Source organism: Chrysemys picta, chromosome 1, assembly GCF_011386835.1.
Source record: "Chrysemys picta bellii isolate R12L10 chromosome 1, ASM1138683v2, whole genome shotgun sequence".
In the NCBI taxonomy this organism is placed as follows: Eukaryota; Metazoa; Chordata; order Testudines; family Emydidae; genus Chrysemys; species Chrysemys picta.
Window position 1 is genome coordinate 18,383,342 of NC_088791.1, and position 22,830 is coordinate 18,406,171.

General features: G+C 46.5%; 1 protein-coding gene across 5 annotated transcripts in view; it reads right to left on the minus strand.

Moving 5' to 3' along the window:
- Nucleotides 1-22,830, minus strand: part of GRM3 (glutamate metabotropic receptor 3) — a 157,047-nt gene that overhangs the window by 62,785 nt on the left and 71,432 nt on the right. Inside the window, exon 1 of one of the 5 annotated variants that reach the window (XM_042859425.2) lies at nt 6,876-8,077. The exons of the other annotated variants lie outside the window; for them this stretch is intronic. The gene's annotated coding sequence lies outside the window, so the exon portion shown is untranslated. Of the gene's footprint in view, nt 1-6,875; nt 8,078-22,830 lie in introns of those variants that run through there. 5 annotated transcript variants of the gene reach the window in all.

Consider the following 22,830-nt stretch of genomic DNA (forward strand, 5'->3'; position numbering starts at 1 on the left):
AGTTAGCCAGCTCCCAGACATGAAGGGACCCTGTATGTTAGGACTCCGATCAATCAAGGGGAGCCAGTGGAGTTTATACAATATTGATGCAATGTGGAAGCATTGGCCTGTGTTGCTTGGTGAAGCAGGGTGCTGTATTCAGCACCAGCTGAGCCTTGGGTGTAGTGGTTACGTTCGGCCCCAGCAGAGTGAGCTGCAATAGCATGTGGATCACCAATGGCCATCTGCTCCAAGGCAAGGAGGATGTGCAGTCTTCTGGCCAGCTGAAGATGGAAGATAGCGTTCTTCAGTACTGTAGCAATCTGAGTGTTTTGGGTAATGGGAAACCAGCATGAGTCTGAGACTATGCACTATCTGGATATCTTGTGGTGTGACGACCTTGATGTAAAGTGAAGTTAGAGTCTTTGCAAGTCCCTCAGAGAGTTACTGCCTTCCAACCATCATCCTTCTGTCCTTCCTGGATTGAGCTGGGGCCTGACGCTCTTCATCCATCTGCTTATTTCTTCCAGGAATTGGTGACAGCTGAGACTGCACCAGTGGAGAAAACAATGTACAGACAAGTGCAGCCTGCATTTTGGTAGCACTTTAAATAGTCTCATAAAATCAGTGCGGCAAAAGGAGGAGAATACTGAGGACCTCTGGGTCTCTATTAGATGAGGAGAAGCAGGTGCCCGTCACAACCTTCTTTAACCTGTGGATACCACACAGTGCTACCACATTTATTCCTGATAGCTGTTGTATGTATGTCATCAGCACTGCATGGTCAATGGGGCCAAAGGCCAGTGAGTGCTCCCTGTGTAAATATAGGGGTGTGTATCCTGCCCAACACTAGAAAACGATTGTCCCTCAGTGCTGTTGGGGATGTCTCTGTGCTCCGGTCTGAGATGAAATCTCTGGCAAAGAAGAGAGAAGAGGTGTAAGGGACATTCACCAGATACAGATACCAGATGACCCCCTTCGCTTTTCTCTCTGTCTGCAGGACCAAAGACTTGATTCATTGGACAAGTGTTTAGCATTTTCCTTTTAACTTTTCTGAAGTGTCTTCCTGTCTTTTCCTAGTAAACCCCATCCCACTCCTTTGCTGGTGATCACTTGGCAGCTCTTTGGAGCATCTGCAGAGGTCTTCTTGAGCCCCGTTCTTGCTGTGAACTTCTGTTCACCCTCCAGCCCAGCTGCTCTGCAGGCAGAGTCTTGGCTTCTGCCAGATAGCGACATTTGAATCTGCCCGTTTCACTTTCACCACTGCTCTGCCAAGACAGCTCCCTGGTGTGACAGCAAGAGGCCCAAATTATGGCTGTCTCTGTGCCTGTAGGAGGGATACAGGAAGTCCCTTTCCTAGACTGCTCCTGTGCAGTCAGCAGCTGTAATTACATTTGCCTTTAAATGTTCTCTAATGCAGAGGGGAGGGCTGTCTGATGTTTCCAGCAGTGCTTACTACCCCAGAAAAGGCAGTGCATGACCCTGGGCCGGTCCCCTACACACCAGCTAGGGCAGCAGATACTACAGCCGCTCTCCTGGATTCTGTCCTGACAGGCCAGGAGACCCCCAATGACTGCCTCTCACCACTACTTGTTCTCACCCCAATACAGCTCAGGAGCGATGAGTCTTGAGCCCAGAGTATTAGATGAGAGCCCTGTGTGTAGGTGATGAGGAACTACCCATGGCAGTGCGGTATCCAAAGTCTCTGCTCGGTCTGAGGATGGACTTGTGGTTAAAGTAAAGTGATCATCGGGGGGTTAACTGGGTTACTCAGACTTTTATGGGATGGAGCCATCTCCATCCCTCCCTTACTTCCTGTTTAGCCAGTGGGATTTTTCTCCCACCCCCTCTCCACATCCCCCACTCTATTCTGTGGTTGAATAAAGCAACACGTTCCGAACCTTCAGTCTTGTGGACTTTAAGGACAGAAGGGACCATCATGATCATCTAATCTGTCTTCCTTCACATTGCAGTACCTCACCCACCGACTCCTGTAATAGACCCCTAGCCTCTGGCTGAGTTACTGAAGTCCTCAAATCGTGATTTACAGGCTTCAAGTTACAGAGAATTCACCATATACACTAATTTAAACCCTCAAGTGACCCATGTCCCAGGCTGCAGAAGGGGAAAATTCCTTCCCCGACCCCAAATACAGAGATCAGGTGGACCTGAGCACGTGGGCAAGACCCACCAGCCAGACACTTGGGAAAGAATTCAATGTAGTAACTCAGATCCCTCCCCATTTAGTGTCCCACCTCTGTCCATTGGGAACGTCTGCTTACTAGCAAAAAGAACAGGAGTACTTGTGGCACCTTAGAGACTAACAAATTTATTAGAGCATAAGCTTATGCTTATGCACGACCCCTTTTGAAGACATATTGAGAAGATGGCCAAACACATAGGCACTAGACCTACCTGGGTATGCCTGTGTCACACTTACATTTTTCTTCATCACCATTTTGTAAAGGAACTGCTCAGCCGACAAGAAACACATGCTACTTACAGGACTGAACAAAGGCTATAAACTGCCCATCAACAAGTTTAGGCTTGAAATTTAATGAAGGTTTCTAACCACCGGAGGAGTGAAGTTCTGGAACAGCCTTCCAAGGGGAGAAGTGGGGCCAAAGCTTATGCTCTAATAAATTTGTTAGTCTCTAAGGTGCCACAAGTACTCCTGTTCTTTTTGCTAGTAAGCAGACGTTCCCAATGGACAGAGGTGGGACACTAAATGGGGAGGGATCTGAGTTACTACATTGAATTCTTTCCCAAGTGTCTGGCTGGTGGGTCTTGCCCACGTGCTCAGGTCCACCTGATCTCTGTATTTGGGGTCAGGGAAGGAATTTTCCCCTTATTAGAGCTTATGCTCTAATAAATTTGTTAGTCTCTAAGGTGCCACAAGTACTCCTTTTCTTTTTGCGGATACAGACTAACACGGCTGCTACTCTGAAACCTGCTTACAAGCAGTCACAGATTGGCCACTTGCCATTTTAGGCAGGCTCATCATACCATCCCCTCCCTAAATGTATCAAGCTCAGTATTGAAGCCAGTTAGGTTTTTTGGCCCCACTTCTCCCCTTGGAAGGCTGTTCCAGAACTTCGCTCCTCCGGTGGTTAGAAACCTTCATTAAATTTCAAGCCTAAACTTGTTGATGGGCAGTTTATAGCCATTTGTTCAGTCCTGTAAGTAGCATGTGTTTCTTGTCGGCTGAGCAGTTCCTTTACAAAATGGTGATGAGGAAAAATGTAAGTGTGACACAGGCATACTCAGGTAGGTCTAGTGCCTATGTGTTTGGCCATCTTCTCAATATGTCTTCAAAAGGGGTCGTGTGTGGTCCCTGACGAAAGGTAAGAACTAGCTGATTGTCCTGGTTATTAAGAACATCAGAATGGCCCTACTGGGCCTGACCAATTGTCCATCTAGCCCAGTATCCTGTCTAAAACAGTGGCCGGTACCGGAGCTTCAGGGGGAGTGTACAGAACAGGGCAGTTGGAGTGATCCACCCTTGTCTTCCTCTCCCAGCTCCTGGCTTACGGCGCAATGTTTGTACTGGAAATAATATTAGTTCTGTAACAGGTAGGATATTGGGTTTCTAAACTGTTGAAGTGCAACTTGTCACCTGAGGCAAGGCGGGCCTCAGGGCTAACTTTGAGAACAATGGGCATCTGTACAGCCAGCCCTGTGTTTACTGCCTGGATCAGCGGCAGCTTTGAGGATTTACAAAGACAAAAGAACCCCAAGAAAAGTTTCTGAATAGGGACCCACCTGGGGTAGTAACAAGAGTCTGTAACTGTCTAAGAGAAGAGGAGAGAGCACAAGATTGTATCTGTTACAGAAGAGAGGCTCTAGCAGCAACTCCTGAAAGCTGGATCCCAGCTTTCTGAACTGGACAAGCGCTATAAAGATTTACCATGGTTAAGAAATACCTTATTAGACTGGAAAGTAAGTTGTTAATAAGTATAAGCTACAGAATGCATTTTCGGATTTTCTTTTACTTGTGTTTCCAAACCCTGCTATCTGCTTTTTTTGTGACGCTCTGTCTCAAGCTCTGTTAAATAAACTTCAGCGTGGTTTTACTAGAGACGCGTGTAAGTGCCTTGTGCTAAGCGGAGTGGTGAACTGGGGTGCACCACTTCCACAGAGGCATTGTGGGTGTCCAGAAGATAAGGGACTGGGCAGTCAACTGTAACAAAGTGGGCGGTGTAAATTTCTAGCCTGCGTGGAGAAAGAGCAGGGCTTGTGGAGCCCAGAGTGGAGCCCCTATATGGCTAACAGCCAGTAGCTGGGGAGGGTTTCCCCCGGTGGGCACAAACCAGGCGCTCATGTTGTAAGCAGGTGGCAATGTTTGGGTAACCCTGAAAAGTGTCAGAATAAGAATGGCCATTTAGGGGGAAATTGAGGCGTTTAATGCAGAAAATGGGGATTGGCAGCAATATATTGAAAGGCTGGGCTACCAAATGAGATTGTAGGTGAGGATGAACAGAGAGCAATTTTCCTCAGTGTCTTTGGCATGCAGGAGACCTGGATTCAGTTCCTGACTCTGCCACAGACTCCCTGCAGCGCCAGCGCTAGACCAAATGTCACCCCAGGCAAGGAGCGTCTCCCCTGCCCCCCATTTGGCAAACTTTTGAATACCCTACAGCACCCTGAGCCCAGCGCCCCCCATGCACAGAACCTCAGGCAGTCACCTGGCTCTGAATTTGGCCTTGACTCCCTGTGTGACCTTGGGCATGATCCATAGGCTGGGATTTTCCAAAGTGGCTAAGGAAGGTTGATCTCTTATGCTCATTGGAAGACATTTGAAAATCTTAGTCTTAATTTCCTCTGTATCTCAGTTCCCCATCTGTAAAATGGGCATAGCCTTGCTCCCTTTAGCTGTGTAAATTTAGAGCAGGGATGGTTTCTCTGCTTGCACAGACCTAGCACAGTAGGGCCCTGATCATGACTCTGTTGTAATGCATATACTAATAATTAATCATTGTTCTTGGTAACAATGACGAGTGAGTGAAAGAGATCAGAGCCAGGAGACATACTTTTCCTGTTCAGGTTCATGGGGAAAGGAAGGAATTAAAGTGTTCGACAACGGATTATGGGGCCTATCTCTGCTAGGTTTATTTTTAATATTTAAAAAATAAATGAAATTAACTACTGTAGTCTTTCCTAAAATAATCAATAATAATAAATGCTCCCACACCAAACCACAGACTGGTAACTGTTCCATCACATGAATGTTACCTCAAGGCTCCAGCCTTCACTGGAGTGTGAAATCACAATTAACAGAGCAAGTGTTTTGTAAGTGAGCAGAAGCTGCTGCAAATTACATTTTGCTATTAGCCGATTTTAGAACAGCTCTCTTGAACAGCCTCATGATTGCTGGGCTATGGCGTGTATTAGAAAAACATTAATAAAACATAATTAATTGTGAATTGTGCTTACTGCTTTTATGTTATAATCATTAATGGCACAGAATTTTCCTGGAAACAGAAGCTACCCTCACCTATAAACTGGGACTAGTTGTTACTGTGCAGATGACAGAGCATATTACCGGCCCAGATCCTCAGCTGGTGTAAATCGCTTTCGCGCTATTGAAACGAATGGAGTTATACTGATTTACACTAGCTGGGGATCTGGCCCTTTGTTTTTATCCTCCCCATTCAGCTGAGGAAGGTGTGAATTATCTTTTTGACTGGAAAAAAAAAAAGGACCCTGGAAGGTTGATTAAAAACAAGATCCTCTATCTTCTATACCTGTCTTGACATTTTTTTTAACTTGTTCTGAGAAGCAGGCGATAGCACTAATACAGTATCGACTGCGAAACAAGAAACGCTACAGGACTGGCCTAGAAAGTAAGAACATTTTTGTGTCAAAGCCCTTTACAAACCTTAACTAATTAAACCCTTGCAACAGCCCTGTGACATATTTTAATATTATTTTGCCTGGTTTACTGATAAAATAAACTGAGGCACAGAAAGATTAAGCTAAAATTGTCAAACTTGGGTGCCTCAGCGTGAACTTTAAGTATCTAATTTTAGGCATCCACGTTTGAAAATTTGGGCCTAAGTGACTTGCCTAAGATCACACAGTGAGTCAGTGGTCAAGCTAGAAACAGATCCCCGGAGTCCTGACTATCTCATCCTCTAACCAGAAAATACTAGTGATAGTGTAGAGGTATGGAGGAAGAGGGCATAAAATTATGTAATAACATTTCCACACACTGCACTGATTTTTTAACAATGCACACACTGGTAAAAAGAATCTGTTGTCCTACGAAGCAAGTACTGTATTTAAAAAACCCCACCTGCAGTTCATAGAGAATTCTATTCTGTGTTCCTAAATGCTGCTGTCTGTTTTGAGCTAGCTGTGACGGGTTGGACACCCCATCCGGGAAGCCACCTGTTGTACTGGGGTTTCACTGAGCCTGCCTGCTCCACTAGCCTGGTCTCCCTCTCCCTGTTTTACTGAATCAGGCTCTCCGGCCTCTGGCAACACACACACACAGGCAGGGACGCACCAGCTGTAGAATCACACAGAGTCTGCAAGCAGCTCTCTATGGGAAGAATCAGCTAGGAAATTGCCCAGTACTCAAGTGCAGATCCCCTCTGGAAAGTACACCCCAAATAATATTGTCTTCCACTGTAGAGAAACATAAGATCATAAATTCGCATCCTCCCTCAATGTGGAGGAAGCTATGCACAACTTCTTGCCCCCCCCCCAGTTATAAATTGCACAAACTGGGTTTTATAATAAGCAAAAACAAGTTTATTAACTACAAAAGGCATATTTTAAGTGATTATAAGGGATAGCAAACTAACTGAAGCAGATTACTAAGCAAATAAAACAAAACACGCATACTAAGCTTAAGATCTTAAAGAGACTGGTTTCAAGAAATAATTTCTCACCCTAAAGGTTGCTTTTGGGCAGGATGCAGAAATTCTTGAAGGTTAGCTTCCATGCTTGCAGTTTAAATCTTCAGACACCATAGTCACAGACCAGATCCCTTTTCCAGCCTGGGCTCAACTCTTCCCACCCTCCGCCCGTCTCTTTGTTTCTCAGATCTTTCCAGCTGTCATCCTGGGTGGGGATTCAATGAACAGTGAACCTAGATCAACTTACTCCCCAGCCTTAAATAGAATTTACATAAGGCAGGAACCTTTTGTTTTCCAGCCTTGACCTTCCTCCTCCTTAGAAAATCACTAGAAGTCCAAGATGGTGTTTAGTATCAGGTGACAGGACCACTTGACCTTGTAGTGTCAAAGCAACATCCCAGCTTCTCAGGAAGGAGAAAGATTAATATCTTCAAAGTCTTATTGTTTCTTCCTGCTGATGGCCTGCTGTCTGGTGGCTGTTTCCCAAGTACACACACAGTTGTAATTGTTACAAAGTCAATATTCCTAATTTTAGATACAGAAATGATACATGCATACAAATTAGATAAACATATTCAGTAAATCATAACCTTTCCAATGATATCTCACATGACCTTACATAAAACATATCTTAGTTATGCCATATTCATATCGTAACACTATTTCTATGAAGTGTAACGTCACACTAGCTATACTGTGAAGCAGCTGCCGTTCCTGAGATAACCCTAAAGGACAGGGAGACAAACTCTAGGGAATGAGTGAGGTGCTCTCAGTCTGCCTTACTACCATGATTATCCAGGTGCTGTCATTACAGAACATTGTGCTTGTTCTGCTGTTTGAGAGGTGGCCTGGTTTACATGAAGATGATGTAGCAGTGGTGGTTGCTGAGGGATAGCTGGTGATTTGTAAATAATTAGTGCGGTAATGCCTACTAGCAGAATGATGGCCCAGGGGTTAGGGTGGAAGGACCTAGCTTCAGTTCTCTGATGTCTGAGTAATGGTGGGCAAGTCTCTCCGTGCCTCTGTTCCCCATCTGCAGAATGGGGATCTTAGCAATTCCCTATGTCACAGATGTGTTGTGTGGACACATTATTAAAGACTGTGAGGTGTTTAGGTCCTAGGGTGATCAGGGCCATTTCAGTGCCTTAGATAGTAGTATACACTACTAAATAGTTGGTAGAATGCTGAGGCCTAGAGGTAAAAATAATAGCTGTAGAGGGTAAATATGCCTTCCACTTCCAAGAGGTGGCAGAAGATCATTTGATCATACCTGGAATCATTTGAAAGTAGGCTCGACAAAGCACAAAAGGATAAACTAAAGGGAGCATGACTACATTGGCATGGTGGTAGGCTATGCGATCGAACAGGTTTTTGCCATCTCAAATTTCGGTGAGTCCCCTGGGTTTTAATAGTGCCAAGCTACTGTTCAGACCACTGACTCCATAAAGGGAAAAGGTTTTCAAAAATGCAGAGTTGGCCTAACTCTGCTCCTATTGAAGTCAATCGCAAAGCACCTACTGACCTCAATGGGAGCAGAGTTAGGCCCATGCTAAGTGCTTCTATAAATCCCAGTGTCCCTTGAGAAAGAGAGGCTTTAAGTTCAAGAGGACAGCGAGTAATGAAGAGCATCCAAATGCTGCAAGAACACTAAATTCTGACTTCTTTACGGCTGGGGTCTCTTTTTTTAAACAAGGAACATAAATTAGCAGCAAGATGACCAGGCAAATGAGGAAAATAAGAAAAGTGTAATAGCCGTTCAAGCCTTGGAGTGTGAGCCTGGTGGATGTGAACTGGAGAGCACCTCAAAAAGGCCAGTATCAAAATATGATCGAGGGAATGCACTGCCATTGGCCAAAATGTCTGGTGTTCCTATGGGGAAAAGCGACAGGAAACCACAGTATCTCACAGGACCATCACATAACTGTTACCTTTTGTATGAACAGGGAATGCTCATAGCTCATTGGATGCCAAAGGGCAATCAAGAGAAGAGGAAAACAGTGGGGTGTTAGTTGTGGCTGGCTCAAGCCACTGCTTAGGGAGGCCACTAGGGGCCCTTATGAGAGAAATATGAAAACTTTAGGTTAGCAGGAAATGAAGATAATTCAGGTATTCACCCACACTCTGGTGTCCCAAGTTCAATAGGCAGAGGAAGGGGGATCCCATTACATAAGACCCAGGGTGTGGCAGTACCACACCCTGGAAGGTCAGTCCTATAGAAGGAAGTGTGTTGATTAGTTACAGCCCCTCTACCAGGCACTATGAGCAGTTTGCTGAAAGGTGCTTTGTTCTCTACAACTAGAGACTTGGTTCTTAAAAAAAAAATAAGTTTTTCCTGTTTCTGAACAGGAGTTATTTCCCCACAAATAAACACCCCACATGTACAATAATAAGCAAGCCCTGTACAAAGCAATGAAGTCAGACAAGCAGATGTTGTATCTGTATAGAGAAGCAGATGTTGTATCTGTATGAAACAATAGATAAGTGAATAGCTACCCAGTTTGATTTCTTTTCTTGTCTGGCTCTTAGCACTAGGCTGGACTCAGAGCCAACACCTAGTGCCCTCAGCAGAAAGCCTCTCCTTTTCATATCCCCTTGTGCTCAGCTGAGTCTCCTAACTTCCCCTCCACCGTTCTCCTGGAATGTCCCTCCTCAGACCTGGATTAAGCTGTCTATTGAGCTCCCACCACTAGAAGCCAAGACCTCACACCTTTATGACCCTCACCAACTTCCGTGGCTTTCAGTGGCTATCACTATGGCAATAACTCATTCTAACTTGAAATTTATACAAGCCACTTAGTAAAAATTAAAGCAAAAAAAAAAAAAAAGTAAAAAATGTTGTACGTAAGGTCACTTTCTTAGAAATAGCCATTGCCTTAGTCACCAGAGTCTAGTTGTGTCAGAGCAGCCATTGATTCAACCAACAGCTCTTTCATTTCAGAGATCCCAGGAAACAGCCAAGTCTGGCTTTAGATTTCTTTTTATTCTTCTCTGTAGTGACAGTCAATAGCAGCTCATTTGCAGATTTAAGTTCCCCAGGTTGACACTCTGATCCTTGATGTCCTCCCTACCAGAATAATTCATGGTCTGACAGCAAAGGCTGTAGGTTTCTTTGCTAATAAAAGCCAGGAAGGGATGGAGAGGCCCTAAATCAGATCTGGCATCTCTTGAAGAGTATCAATATGCAAGATCAGCATGGAGGAAGCAGAGGCAGGGCTGTGAGAAAGAGCAGAGCATGTGTCTGAGACACCTCTTCAAGCAAAGGTTCAAATTTGGATTGCACAGCAGTGTTAAGTGGAGTGCACTCCTCTAGATTTACACCGGTGTGAGAGCAGAATCAGGCCCAACATGAATAAACTAAAGTGCCTCTGGTATTGAGAAAAGTACGTCTCCCCAAACCTATCCAAACAGATTCCTCTTCACAATGCCAGGTGCAAATAATTTCTATTACCATTCATTTCTTTAGTTCTCGGGACAGCAAAGTTGTAACAGCCTTGGTAAGAATTTCAGGGGAAATCATTTTGTCCACAGGACTCTCATGCACAAACCTTGTAAGCAACCACTGGGGAAATTACTGCCCAAACACAACCTTCTAGACAACTGGTGCACAAGGATGCGGCAGCTGCTGGGAGAGGCCAGTGCCTATGGACAACACTGTGCCAGAATAGTAAGCAATTGCTGACCTTACAGAAGAGGGGTAAGTTTAGAGTGTAAGCTTTTTTGGGCAGGCACTGTCTTTTTGGTGTGTGTTTGCACAGCTCCTAGCACAATGGGGTCCTGGTCCAGGACTAGGTTCTCTGAACCACTCCCACAATACAAATAATTGTAATAATCACTTTGTCGCTGAGCAGATGAATTTGGTCAGGGAGCTAGAAATAATTGCACATTTAAATCAGTACTATTGGGCTGTGCACCGTTGATGACAGTAGACCTAGGCGGGAAGAAGCTCCACCTGCTCCCCAAAGTACAAACATTCTGAGGCTCTTTGACCTAGTGGTTGGAGCAGGCATTCGTGTCAGATGCCTGGATTCCATTTCTGCCACAGACTGATGCATGACCTCGGATAGGTCGCTTAAGTTCTGTGTGCTTCAGTTTCCCCCTCTGTAAAATGGGAATCACAGGACCTACATTAGCGGGAGCTGGTGAGGCTTAATTTAATTCAGACTCTCTAGATTTGCAGCTGATGTAAATGGGTGTTGCTCCATGGATTTCAGTGGAGCAACACCCACCACACCAGCTAAAATGCTGGTCCTTAATTTGTAATATGTTTTCAGATGCTTGGATTAAAGTTGTACCAAATGGGCCCAATCCTGAGGTTCTTGCTAACTCCTTACTCTGCCCTCCACCCCCCCACATTACTGTAGCTAACAGGAGACTTTTCTGAATAAGGGCTGAGTTAAAATTGAGTAAGGACCTTACGTAGGTAGTAGGTCATTTTTACTCCTTAGAATGTGAAGTTAACTGTATGCAAAAGGTACTGATTGGAGCTGTATCTTGTCTGTTTGGAGTTTTACAGTGCGGACTCTGTGCGTGGCCCATAGATGCTAGAACTAGTGGTGCTGGGGGGAAAAGGGGGTGGCAGCACCCCCTGACTTGAAGTGGTTTCCATCATATCCAGGGTTTACAGTTTAGTTCAATGGCTCTCAGCATCCCCACTATACAAATTGTTCCAGCACCCCTGGTGTGGCCTACATGTTTTTGTTGTTGCTGGCGCTCTAATTCCCCTCAAAGGTTAAGCATCTTTATTTGCAACACTGAATGTGAAAAGTGTCAATCAACTTGGCATGCACGAGTAAAAATTTTATGGGGACTCAGAAGTTGGCTGAGGGTGGCCAGTTATATCAGGTAACAAAAACCGGACCAAAGGCAAGGCGTCGTCTTTGACAACTCTCCCTAGCTCTGATCAGACAGAAGGTCTGTGTCTGTCAGTATTTACATTGCTCACAGAAGCTTTGCCAGAACTGTCCATTCTGCACCAAGAATGCAATGAACATTAGTAAGTGACTGCCCCAGATTCTTCTATGGGAGAGTGACCTAAGCATGCGGGTTAACCGTCAGTAGATAAAGGTGCATGTAAATGCGGTGGTAGGTTAGGAATTTAAAAGGCCCGAGGGCTGGATTGTGATCCTGGCTATGCTCCCATGCAGAGTAATAAGTGGCATACGCCTCTGACTGCAGCCTGTATCAGAGGGTAGTAACGTTGTGGGGGACACCATTCTCTGCAGGGTTCTCCTCCTTTTCCTTGTCTCTCTGGACTCCCCTCCTGTGAATATGTGGAGGGGATGGGCAGGCAGAGGCAGGGAGCGGGTGGAGCCTTGGCTCTCTCACATCCAATATGCTGGCTGCACAGTTCAGATGGCAGGCTAGGTGAAGTACCTGCACCAGATATTGGGATGGCACAGACTGCTCCCTTGGAGCAATGGGGGAATCAGGGACCAGAGTGTGACTCCCAGAGCCACAGGCTGGTACCTGGGGTGCTCCTGCACTGCCTCTTGCTGGTGGCAAAGCCACCGCTGAGTCCCGGCGAAGGGAGGGGTGTTCGGGCATGAGCCTCACTTGTTAGTGAATGTCCTGAAGGAATCGTGGAATGAAAATAACAAAGGGAGGGGTGGAGGAGTGCTGCAAGGAAACTGGAATGAGCCTTCGAAATTAGCTAGTCTTCTAAGTCAGGAAATGAGCTGCAGCAAAATCCGAGACCTTTAAGGCTCAGGAAGCTGTTTAAGAGACAAGAACTGCAGCACGTAGCTCTTCAGGCTTAATGATCGTGTGAGTTTTTTGACAGGATTATCGTGCACAATTTGGCTACGGCGTGAGGGGTAACGGCAGGTGAAATGTCTTCCTTAGGGCTTTATTCCCCACTGCAAATGTACAAGTGGCATCTGCACACTTTATTTCAGCAGAGCAAAGCACGATACGGCCCAAAGTCTCTGCCTTTTCCTGTTACACAAAGGAAATGGTGAACTGTGTGACCTATATGCCAAGAAGACATCAGGTAGTTCTGCGAGAACAGCTGGTTCTGGAAGAAAAATGCATCCAAATGGCAATTTTTTTATCCCTTCCCCCGATTAAAACCATCAGCAGAGTGCGAGGAAACAGAGATGCCCAAATTTTGCCCAGCTGTGGAATGCGCTAAGAGTCGAAGGGCTGCACCTAATTTGCATACAATGGGTCAGATTTCAGCTACCTTCATCTTTAATATAGAGATGTGCCCTGCTGAGACATCAGTAGCAGCGGATAGGGCTTCATCTTGATCCAAGCAGTTCCTCTCTGATCAAGATGGGCTATTGAATGGCTGGGTCTGTCTTCCTTGCAAGCTGGGCCTTTAGAAAAAGGAGGTATTTCAAATATGAAATCTTGGCCTTACTGAAGTCAACAACAAATTGACTTCAATGGGGTCAGGATTTTCCCTAGATCAATAGTTTTCAACCAGGGGTCTAGGGCCCCCCTGGAGGGCAGGGAGCAGGTTTCAGGTGGTCCGCCAAGCAGGGCCGGCATTCGACTCACTGGGGCCCAGGGCAGAAAAATGAAGCACTATTGTGCAGGGCTGAAGCTGGAGACCCTGAGCCTTGCCACCTGGGGCTGAAGCTGAATTCTGAGCAACTTAACTTTACGTGGCCCCCTGTGGCATGAGGCCCAGGGGAACTGCCCTGCTTGCTATCCCTCAACCCTGGCCCTGGCTTTTATATGCAGAAAAACAGCTGTTGTGGCACAGGTGGGCTATGGAGTTTTTATAGCATGTCGTGGGGGATGGAGGGGGGGCTCAGAAAGAGAAAGGTTGAGAACTCCTGCACTAGATTTCCCCAAATCCCATTTGGCCTGGAATGCCCCTTTGGATACAGTCTAGGGTAATGTTGGGACATTACTCATAAAAGAGAGATGTGGTGTCTGCAGTCCTGCCCCTACAGCACATGGCACAAGAAGATTCCCTAATCAGAAAAGATGAGTGTCCTACAGTTACCACCCCAGACACTGCGGTATCACTGTCTAAAACGGTAGTGGTTCGGTCCATTGCTGATGAATCCTGTAGCACATTTTTTATAGGGGCCGTACCTTGTAAATTGCTCGTGGACACATGGAGATATGCTGATTCTGCAGCATTTGAGGATCTGGCCCCTTGTTACATTATTCTTACAATTACAGCAGCTTCTGTGTCATTTAATATAACAGCCATCCAGTCCAGGAGCAGAAGCAATACCATACCTCTTAGTGAGAACTTTGCACCCTGCAACTATATTCTTGCGATGGATACTTTGCTCAGCTTCGCTCTGGAGCCATTGATTTGTTGGTTTGGGGCTGTTTTCTCTATCAAACCTGAAACAGATGTGCCCTAAGGTTGTGCTTCTTCTCTACAGTACATTTCCTTCTCTTTTATGGCTAATGGCCACACATACCATGATGACTTATTCCTCTTAAAACCTTACTCAATAGATACTAACAGGAAAATGCACTTTGTGACTAGGTTCTTTGGACAAATTGGTTCCCATAAATTTGCTAAATGACAGCATCTCTTATAGACAATCTGGGTTCCAGTGAGCTCAGCGGGAACATGCAAGGTTTGTTAAAATTATAATGCCATAAATATGGTCTTTAATGCCTCCTGGGTGGGTCCAATGACAAGTCCATAATGGAGTCATAGATATCAACTGATCTATCAGTCCGTAAGCTTGCATTCGTGAAAGATAAATGCTTTCATTATGTTTTCTGCACGCTCCACTTAGTCTAACGTGAACCAAGTGGGTTAGTATTTCTCAGCAGTTTAGATGCTCATATTTAAGGATGTTTGGTTTTATATGTGTGTATGTGCGTGTGTGTGTGTGTATTTCATATGCTAGATGTTTATTTCTGCAATCTGCATGCTGCAAAAGTGACACTATATATATATCAGAGGGGTAGCCGTGTTAGTCTGAATCTGTAAAAAGCAACAGAGGGTCCTGTGGCACCTTTGAGACTAACAGAAGTACTGGGAGCATAAGCTTTCGTGGGTAAGAACCTCACTTCTTCAGATGCAAGTCTTGCATCTGAAGAAGTGAGGTTCTTACCCACGAAAGCTTATGCTCCCAGTACTTCTGTTAGTCTCAAAGGTGCCACAGGACCCTCTGTTGCTTTTTACTATATATATATATACCTATTGTCGATTTTATATACACCTCTACCCCGATATAACGCAACCCGATATAACACAAATTCGGATATAACGCGGTAAAGCAGCACTCCAGGAGGGCGGGGCTGCATGCTCCTGCAGATCAAAGCAAGTTCGATATAACGCAGTTTCACCTATAATGCGGTAAGATTTTTTGGCTCACGAGGACAGCGTTATATTGGGGTAGAGGTGTATATATAAAATAACACCAAAAAATCTACATTAAGAGAATGTTGAAGCATTAATGTTGCTATGTCAAGAGTTCAAAAGTTAGGAAATGCCAGAATTCAGGTTGTCTGTGAAACCTGAACTGCACCCCCTTGTGCATATGTATTGTGATACAGCCTATAATTACGTGATCACATACAATTTTTACCCACAGGACCCCTGCCCTGTTCAGTGCAGAGAATGGCTAGTGCTCGATCATTCAATAATTTGTTCACTTGTCCCTGTTCAATGTGTGTCCCCTTATTTACTGCACATTATTCAAACCCTGCTCTGAAGACAGAACTATTAATTTCCTCCTGGGCTTTTCTATGGTGCTCATCAGTATAGCACCTACGTGCTTCACAGACATTGATCTTCACAACACCCCTGTGAAGGGGTGGTATTATCCCTATTTTATAGATGGGGAATTGGGGCAGAGAGATTAAGATGAAAGTGTCCACTCATTTTGGGTGTCCAATTTGAGTAATATAGGACCTGACTTTTTTTGAAAGTTCTTAGCATTAGATAGGAATTTATATATTCAAGCCCAGGAATATAGGAAGCTGAGCCAGGATGTGTGTGTGTGTGGGGGGTTGTTCTGTGACTACTGCGCCTATTTCTGTGCCCTGGTCCAGTCACACCTCCAAGCAGAGTTCCTCTGGGGAGTGTTCACTGACTCTCTAGATGCCTTTTGAGGAGCAGTGGGCACTGTTGGGGGCTCTCTGCTTGGTGTCCCCTTCTGTTTATCTGATTTTTGCCCTATGGCCTTCATTCCCGTCCCTGTTTTTTCATTTGTTGTCCCCAGAATTCATTTTTGGCCTGGGTCTGCAGGTCCCTCCCGTTCAGATGATGGGGGAGGGCCTTTAACGATGGGTGAGCCCATGCCTGCCATCCCCCACTATTTCTACAATAGGTGCGCACCTTCCAATTATGGAACAAATGAGGCACTTCAGAGTGGAATAGATAGAAGTGCACTTCGGAGCTTTAGTGCGTGGCATCAGGGTCCACACGGACAGCTAGTGCGTGGCACTCTAAGGCACTATAGATTTACACTCCAGCTTGCTGCACACTAACTGTTCATCTAGACAAGCCCTCCAGAATTTTGGGTTTCATTTCACATTCTGGAGGGGAGTGTGGTTCTAGTGGTCACAGACTCTTCTGTCTATTTGCACCAAGCTTGATGCTTCCTGCTCCATCCCATCCAACCTGTTTCTGTCCCGGTCCTCTTTTCCATCTCTGGCTCCTTGTCACAGTCTCCACTCTTCAGTCTTGTCCCAGTCTCTTGGCGTAGCCACTCCTACTCTCCCTATCTGGGCTCCCACTCAGAATCCCAGTTACCTCTCTCCAAGTCTTCCTACCTACTTCCAGTTCCAGTCTCCTTGCCCAGCCAATCCCAGTTTTTCCCACCCTGAATCCTTGTTCTCAGTCTTGTTGCCAGCGAGTCCCAGTTCACCGTTACTGGCTCCTCATTTGATCTGTCTCTCCCCTCCCTGCTGGCTTCCACCCCAGTTTCCCCTCCTCCCACTGCCTCTTAGTCTTACTTTGACTCCCCAGCCCCTTTGTCCAATCTCAAACGTCCCCAAATCACTCCTGGATCCTTATCACAGTCGTCCACCTCCCTGGCTCCTTGCCCAGTCACTTTGTCCATCCAGTCCAAGTTCTTCCCCAGCTCCTTCTCAAATCTGACTCCCCCCTGACTCTGTTCTCCACCCAATTTCCCTCATCAACTCCCAGTCTCTCCTCCTCCTCTCCTCCCCAGGCTCCCAATCCCAATCACCTTGACCAATATGTCCCAGACTTACCCCCATCCCAATGTCATCAGACTCTGTCCCAATCTACTTCTCCTCCCCTCCCACCCATCCAGTTCTTGTCCCCCCTGCATTCAGGCCAGGTGGTTTCTTACACATTGCTTGGGCACCAGCAAGAAGGTCATTGAGAGCACAGGAGAGACAGGTTCCCTGCTCTCAGTTCCAATGCCCAAACCATCCTGGCCGGGAGCAGTTAGGCACACCCATTACAGAGAAAGTTTGGATTTGCCTCTGCAGCCCTGGGCTGTGGGGATGCTGCATGCACAGTCCGGTAACACACAGGAGCGGTGACAGTGTGGAGAATGCTCAGTGTGGACAGAATCATCAGAGACCACAGAAGTCTCTACCGAGCATGTGCACATTGCAATTTTTCAAAGGCATATAACTTGGCCAGATCTGGATGGATTTGCATAGGGATGGCAAAAGGCCCATCCCTGACACAAAAGTCACTCCCCTGCCAAATTTCAGATCCCTGGTCCAAAACATCGCTGTTCAAAGATAAGGTTGCTATAGTTTTTTTTTTAATGGCAAAACAATGATTTTCCCCAAACCTCATTCTCTGAAATGGCTGCACTATTTTGGCGGAAGCGTTTCAAACACATTCAGCCTCAGGCAGACACCTGGCATGAACAATTTAAGCCCAAACTGTTAAAATTTGATAGTTACAAACAACTGATAAAGAATCCTGTAACGGGAAATATCAAGCAACTTTAATAATAGGTGGTGCTGTCAGCCCCGCCTATGAGATTTGCAGGAGGCAACTCTTATGCATATAAAATCTAAGTCAAGAATTTGTGCTCATTGTTGATCCAATGCCCATTGAAGTTAATGGGAGGCCATCAATTGACTTCAGTGGTGCATTGAACTAGACCCATTATGGGCTTGATCCTGCAGACATTAACTGTACAAAACTCATACTGAAGTCCACAAGAGCTTGTATGAATGGACCCTATTTAACTAGGATTCTGACTATGAGAAATACAGACTTTGTGCAATGCATGGGCCAAATTCATTCCTGGTGAAAGGGATTTCATTGGTATCAGTAGAGTTACACTGCTGATGAATTTGGCCCTTTGTCCATATTCAGATACTTTTTGGTCTCTTCTTCTGGCTATGTTATACTGTTTATCTCGTGCAAGCCTAACAATACTTTGCACGTAAATTAGCATCTTTCATCTGAGGATCTTAAGGGAAATGGAATGGTAGTTTAGAAAGAGATGGGAAGGACACACACAAATTCAAAATTTGTAAAGTGACAATATTAAAATCTGCCCATCGTCCCTTCAATGGATCTAGTCCAGTGAATAGTGAAATTGGATATATTCAAATATGCCGGGACTAGGTAAAAGTGGATTGGTTCCTGCCCCCAGCAGGGCCGCCCTAGGCAAAAAAGCCACCCACCGCCCGCCCCCCCAGCGCGGCAGGGGAGGGCGCCAAGCCCAGCCGCGGGCCCGCAATCCCCGACCGGCCGGAGCGCCGGGGGGAGGGCGGCGAGCCCGGCCGGGGCCCCGCTCTCCCTGGCGGCCAGAGCGCCGGGAGGAGGGCGGAGAGCCCAGTCGCGGGCCCGCTCTCGGGCCGGAGTGCCCCGCTGCGCCGCCCCCCTCAAGGCGCCGCCCCAAGCAGATGCTTTGTGGGCTGGTGCCTGGAGCCGGCGCTGGCCCCCAGATATGTGGACACACCATCACTGCATTCAGTGTCCTGGACAATGAGCTTACAGACAGGTTTTTCTAAAGGGACTGCTCAGTTTAACAAAAATAACACTTTACTGACAGGACTGAGGCTGTGAACTTGTTACTTTCTACAACTGAATCACAACCGAAGAAGTAAGTGAGGGGTGGTGCATGGCACTATCCCATAATACTCTAGATATCCAAATTAACCCCAATCATGTATACGAGTGCACAAGCTAACTTTACAAGATACATGGTAAGTGCACCGGAGGGACAGGGTGGAATCCAAAGTGTTGGTAGCGCTTTATTGTCAATATTTGGTGCTCGATCCTCAGGTTGCATAAACTGATGTAGCTTCTTTGACTGTAGTAGAACAACACCGATTTACACCAGATGAGGATCTGGCCCTTGATTTTTTTGTCTAGGTGGAAGGTGCTGACTTTAGGGGCCAGTGGGACTTCTCAGAATTTGCTTCATTTTATATATGGCCCTTCGGGAGCCATAGAGAAGAAATTAAAAACACATCAGCTGGCCAGCATGGAGGCTTGCAGCTTTGCTGCTTTCATCTGCTAAACCTGCTGTTTCAGAGAACCCAGCTTCAGCTCCTAGTTCTGCTGTTTGGATTAATGTGCTGATCCTTGGCTGGAGGAGTAAGATTCCTGAGCGGGTGAAGTAGCATAAAGGTGCCATTAGCTTAAAACTGGCAATGGGTGTGTCTGGGCTGGCTGGTTATATTCAGTGACAAACAAGCCATTACTATAGAGCAGGGGTCGGCAGCCTTTCAGAAGTGGTTTGCCGAGTCTTCATTTATTCACCCTAATTTAAGGTTTCGCGTGCCAGTCATACATTTTAACGTTTTTAAAAGGTCTCTTTCCATAAGTCTACATACAACAATAGTTTAGTTATGTATTATAAAGTAAATAAGGGTTTTAAAATGTTGAAGAAGCTTAATTTAAAATTAAATTAAAATGCAGAGCCCCCCGGACCAGAGGCCAGGACCCGGGCAGTGTGAGTGCCACTGAAAATCAGCTCACGTGCCGCCTTTGGCTTTGCCTACCCCTGCTATAAAGCATTAGCTGTGGTTCACTGCATACAACAAGCATAAAATAATGGAACAATTTTCTTCCTAAGACTATTTTTTCCCAAGCTGGATTGGCAAGACACAACCGGGAGGTAAACCTATAACCCTTCTTTTCCCCTAGTTACTCGTTTTTCAAATTTTGTACCCCTCCCTCCTGTAAGAATTCCTGCAGGAGCTGTGTCGAGTTGCACCCTCCCTCAGAGCCCCCGTCGCATTTGCTGCCAATGGTACTTTTCCTCCAAAGACATCTCTTAGCTTTACCAATGTGGATAAATAACATTACTCCCATTTTACAGGTAATAAACTGAGGCATGGAGTGTTTAAATGATCTGTCTGAGGTTAGCAAATCAGTGGCAGAGCCAGCAATGGAAATCAAGTCTTGTGAAGAGCTTTGAGCTCATCTTATGACCATTACTGTTCACCATCAGTGGTGGATTAACACATGGGCCCATAAGGCCCATGCCCAGGGCCCCCGGATAATTTGCAGGCCCCCGCAGGAGCGCCAGAACCTGGGTAGAAGTGTGTGTGTGGGGGGGAGGGGGGGCATCGGCTCCAGAACTGTGGCCTTGCCCCTTTCTCCTTCTCTTCCCCTGGGGCCCTGCCCCCTGGCCAGACCAGAAGACAGAGCTGGACCATGATAAGAGCCTCCTAGGGAGCCTGGGCCACTGTGGGGTGTCCCGAACCCTCCACCTGCCCCGGGGGGGGGGGTGGCAAGAGCAGCCACCAGCCTGTGTCCCCACTCCATGGGGCGCACTACGCAGGGCAGATGGAGGGTCCAGGGCTCCCCACAGTGGCCCAAGCTCCCCATGGTTCTTATCACAAACCAGCTCTGGCTTCTGGCCTGGCCAGGGGGCGTAGCCTCTGGGGGAAGAGGAGGATCAGGGCCCCATGGCAAAGGGGGTGTGGGAGGTCCCAAAGTTCTTTGTGCCCAGGGCCCCAATAAATCTTAATCTGCCTCTGTTCACTGTGGGCACATTTTGTTCACCCCTGAACTGTTGTTAATCTGAGTAATTTTCTTGATGTCAGTTGCATCACTCCAGCTGAGAGCAGCGATTTGGCCCACAGAGTGCAAAATATAACCCCCACCCCCTCCAGTGTTCTGTGATGGGATTTCACTCAAGCTACCATTAGCCTCATGCTTAACAGCGAAAATCATTTGCTCTGCCCTGAAAGGAATGTAAGATTTTTCCCCAGGGACGGTATTTTCTTATAATTGTTGTTCGGTTATTTTTGGAGAAGTTGTGCTCTTAGCATGGATATCAGATAAGGGGCAGTGTGTTGGGCATCACCCCAGGGAGCGCAGCAGGTGGCATTGTGCTTCAGACCGGCATAATGACTCCAAGGCTTTCTGGTTGCACTGGTGTAACTCACATGGCTAACAAGGAGGTACCTCTTTAAGAGACTGGAGGACGGGGATGGGGAAGGAATGAGTTGTGTCTGGGACATTGTTGCTCTGCATCTGCCCATTAGCTTTCCACACCCAGAAGTTTGGGGAATTGGGGGTGGTAGTTCCGGCCAGGCTCAATAGGGTCTCTGTAGTTGGACTCAGAGACTCCACTGAGGGCAAGTAGTCCTGGCAGCTGCTTTTCAAAATGAGGTCTGGCTGCAAGATGCTGGCTGGCTTGCAGTTAGTAACACAGCTCAATTCTATTTGGCTTCCCTGAGCTCCTTCCTACATTCCCAGTCAGGGGATGCCTGGGTTCCGGGGTTGTCGTTTGTCTCACTGGGGTAAAGGGTTAGTGGCAGCCCCAACAGCTCCTTGGTGGCCCCGGTGTCTGGCAGCTCCGGCAGTCCCTCCGGGTCTTTGGCACTGTAGCGGCCTCCATTGGGTGCATGCTCCGCTCCCGGGGGGGGGGGGGGACATCCTGCTCCTCTGGCAGCTCACCCTCAACTGAGGTGGAGGGCCTACCTTTTATATTTCTGATTCCTGTCCCGCCCCTCTGCTTCTGGTCACGGGTGTCCCAGTTCTGCCCAGCAGGGGGCAGTCGTGGTTTTCTCCCCGTCCATCAGGGAGGGAGAGCATGCCTCCTCGCTACATATACTTTGAATGTTGTTTGATTTTAGCCAAACCAGTGTAGTTACGTTGTCTTAACCAGTCTGGTTCACCGGCTCTTAGTTAAATGTGATGATGGGGAAAGTCTTGGATAGCTTGCTATTCTCGGATTTGTATTTTTCTTATAACAGGGTTTTTCATTTATATACTTAACACTGGTTGTTGGTTAGATAGCTGACTAGCTAATGGAGTGATTCCACAGCCCAGGAGTGGAGAAAGAATCTGCCTGGGTCCCAAATGGAGACTTCTGCAAGAAAGAGGAGGAAGATATTGTTGCAGTGCTTTTGACTCAGCAGACTATGGAGTTGATGAACAAAGACTCTGAGACTCAGGGGAACTCAACCTACGCTTTTGGATCTCTGAGTTACTTCTCACTGTGTCTTTGTGGGGACCCACCTGTTTAGATTTAATATATTCCTAGCGCTTCCATGGAGTCCCACCTCTCTTCTGCTGAGTTGCTCAGGTGGGAATTGTTGGGGGCATGTCCCTCGTATTGGCCATGATCTACAGGCCATAATTCCTGGTTTGCCATTATTCAGGCCACAGAGAGTTGTTGAGGAGTTCTGACTCCTCTTAACTGCATGGCACCAAAGGGCCATAGCTTGAGGCATTGCTCGAACTACGCTGGTGTCCTTCCAAACACAGAGGAAGGCACAATTCCTGCCTCAAAAAGTTTTCAGTTAAAGGCCCTTATTCAGGAGGGCCTGTAAGCATAAATTTAAACCAGTGCTTAAGTGTTTTCCTGAATAGGAATTGTTTCCTGAATGAGGACCCAACTTCATCAATTCCAAGGATCATTGTGATCATCTAGTCTGACCTCCCGCATAACACAGGCAAGAGAACTTCCCTGAATTAATTCCTGTTTGAGCTAGAGCATATCTTTTAGAAAAAATATCCAATCTTGTTTCGAAAATTGCTAGTGATGGAGAATCCACCACAGCCCATTGGTAAATTGTTCCAGTGGTTAATTAATTAGCCTTATTTCTAGTCTGGATTTTTCTGGCTTCAACTTCTAGCCATTGGATCTTGTTT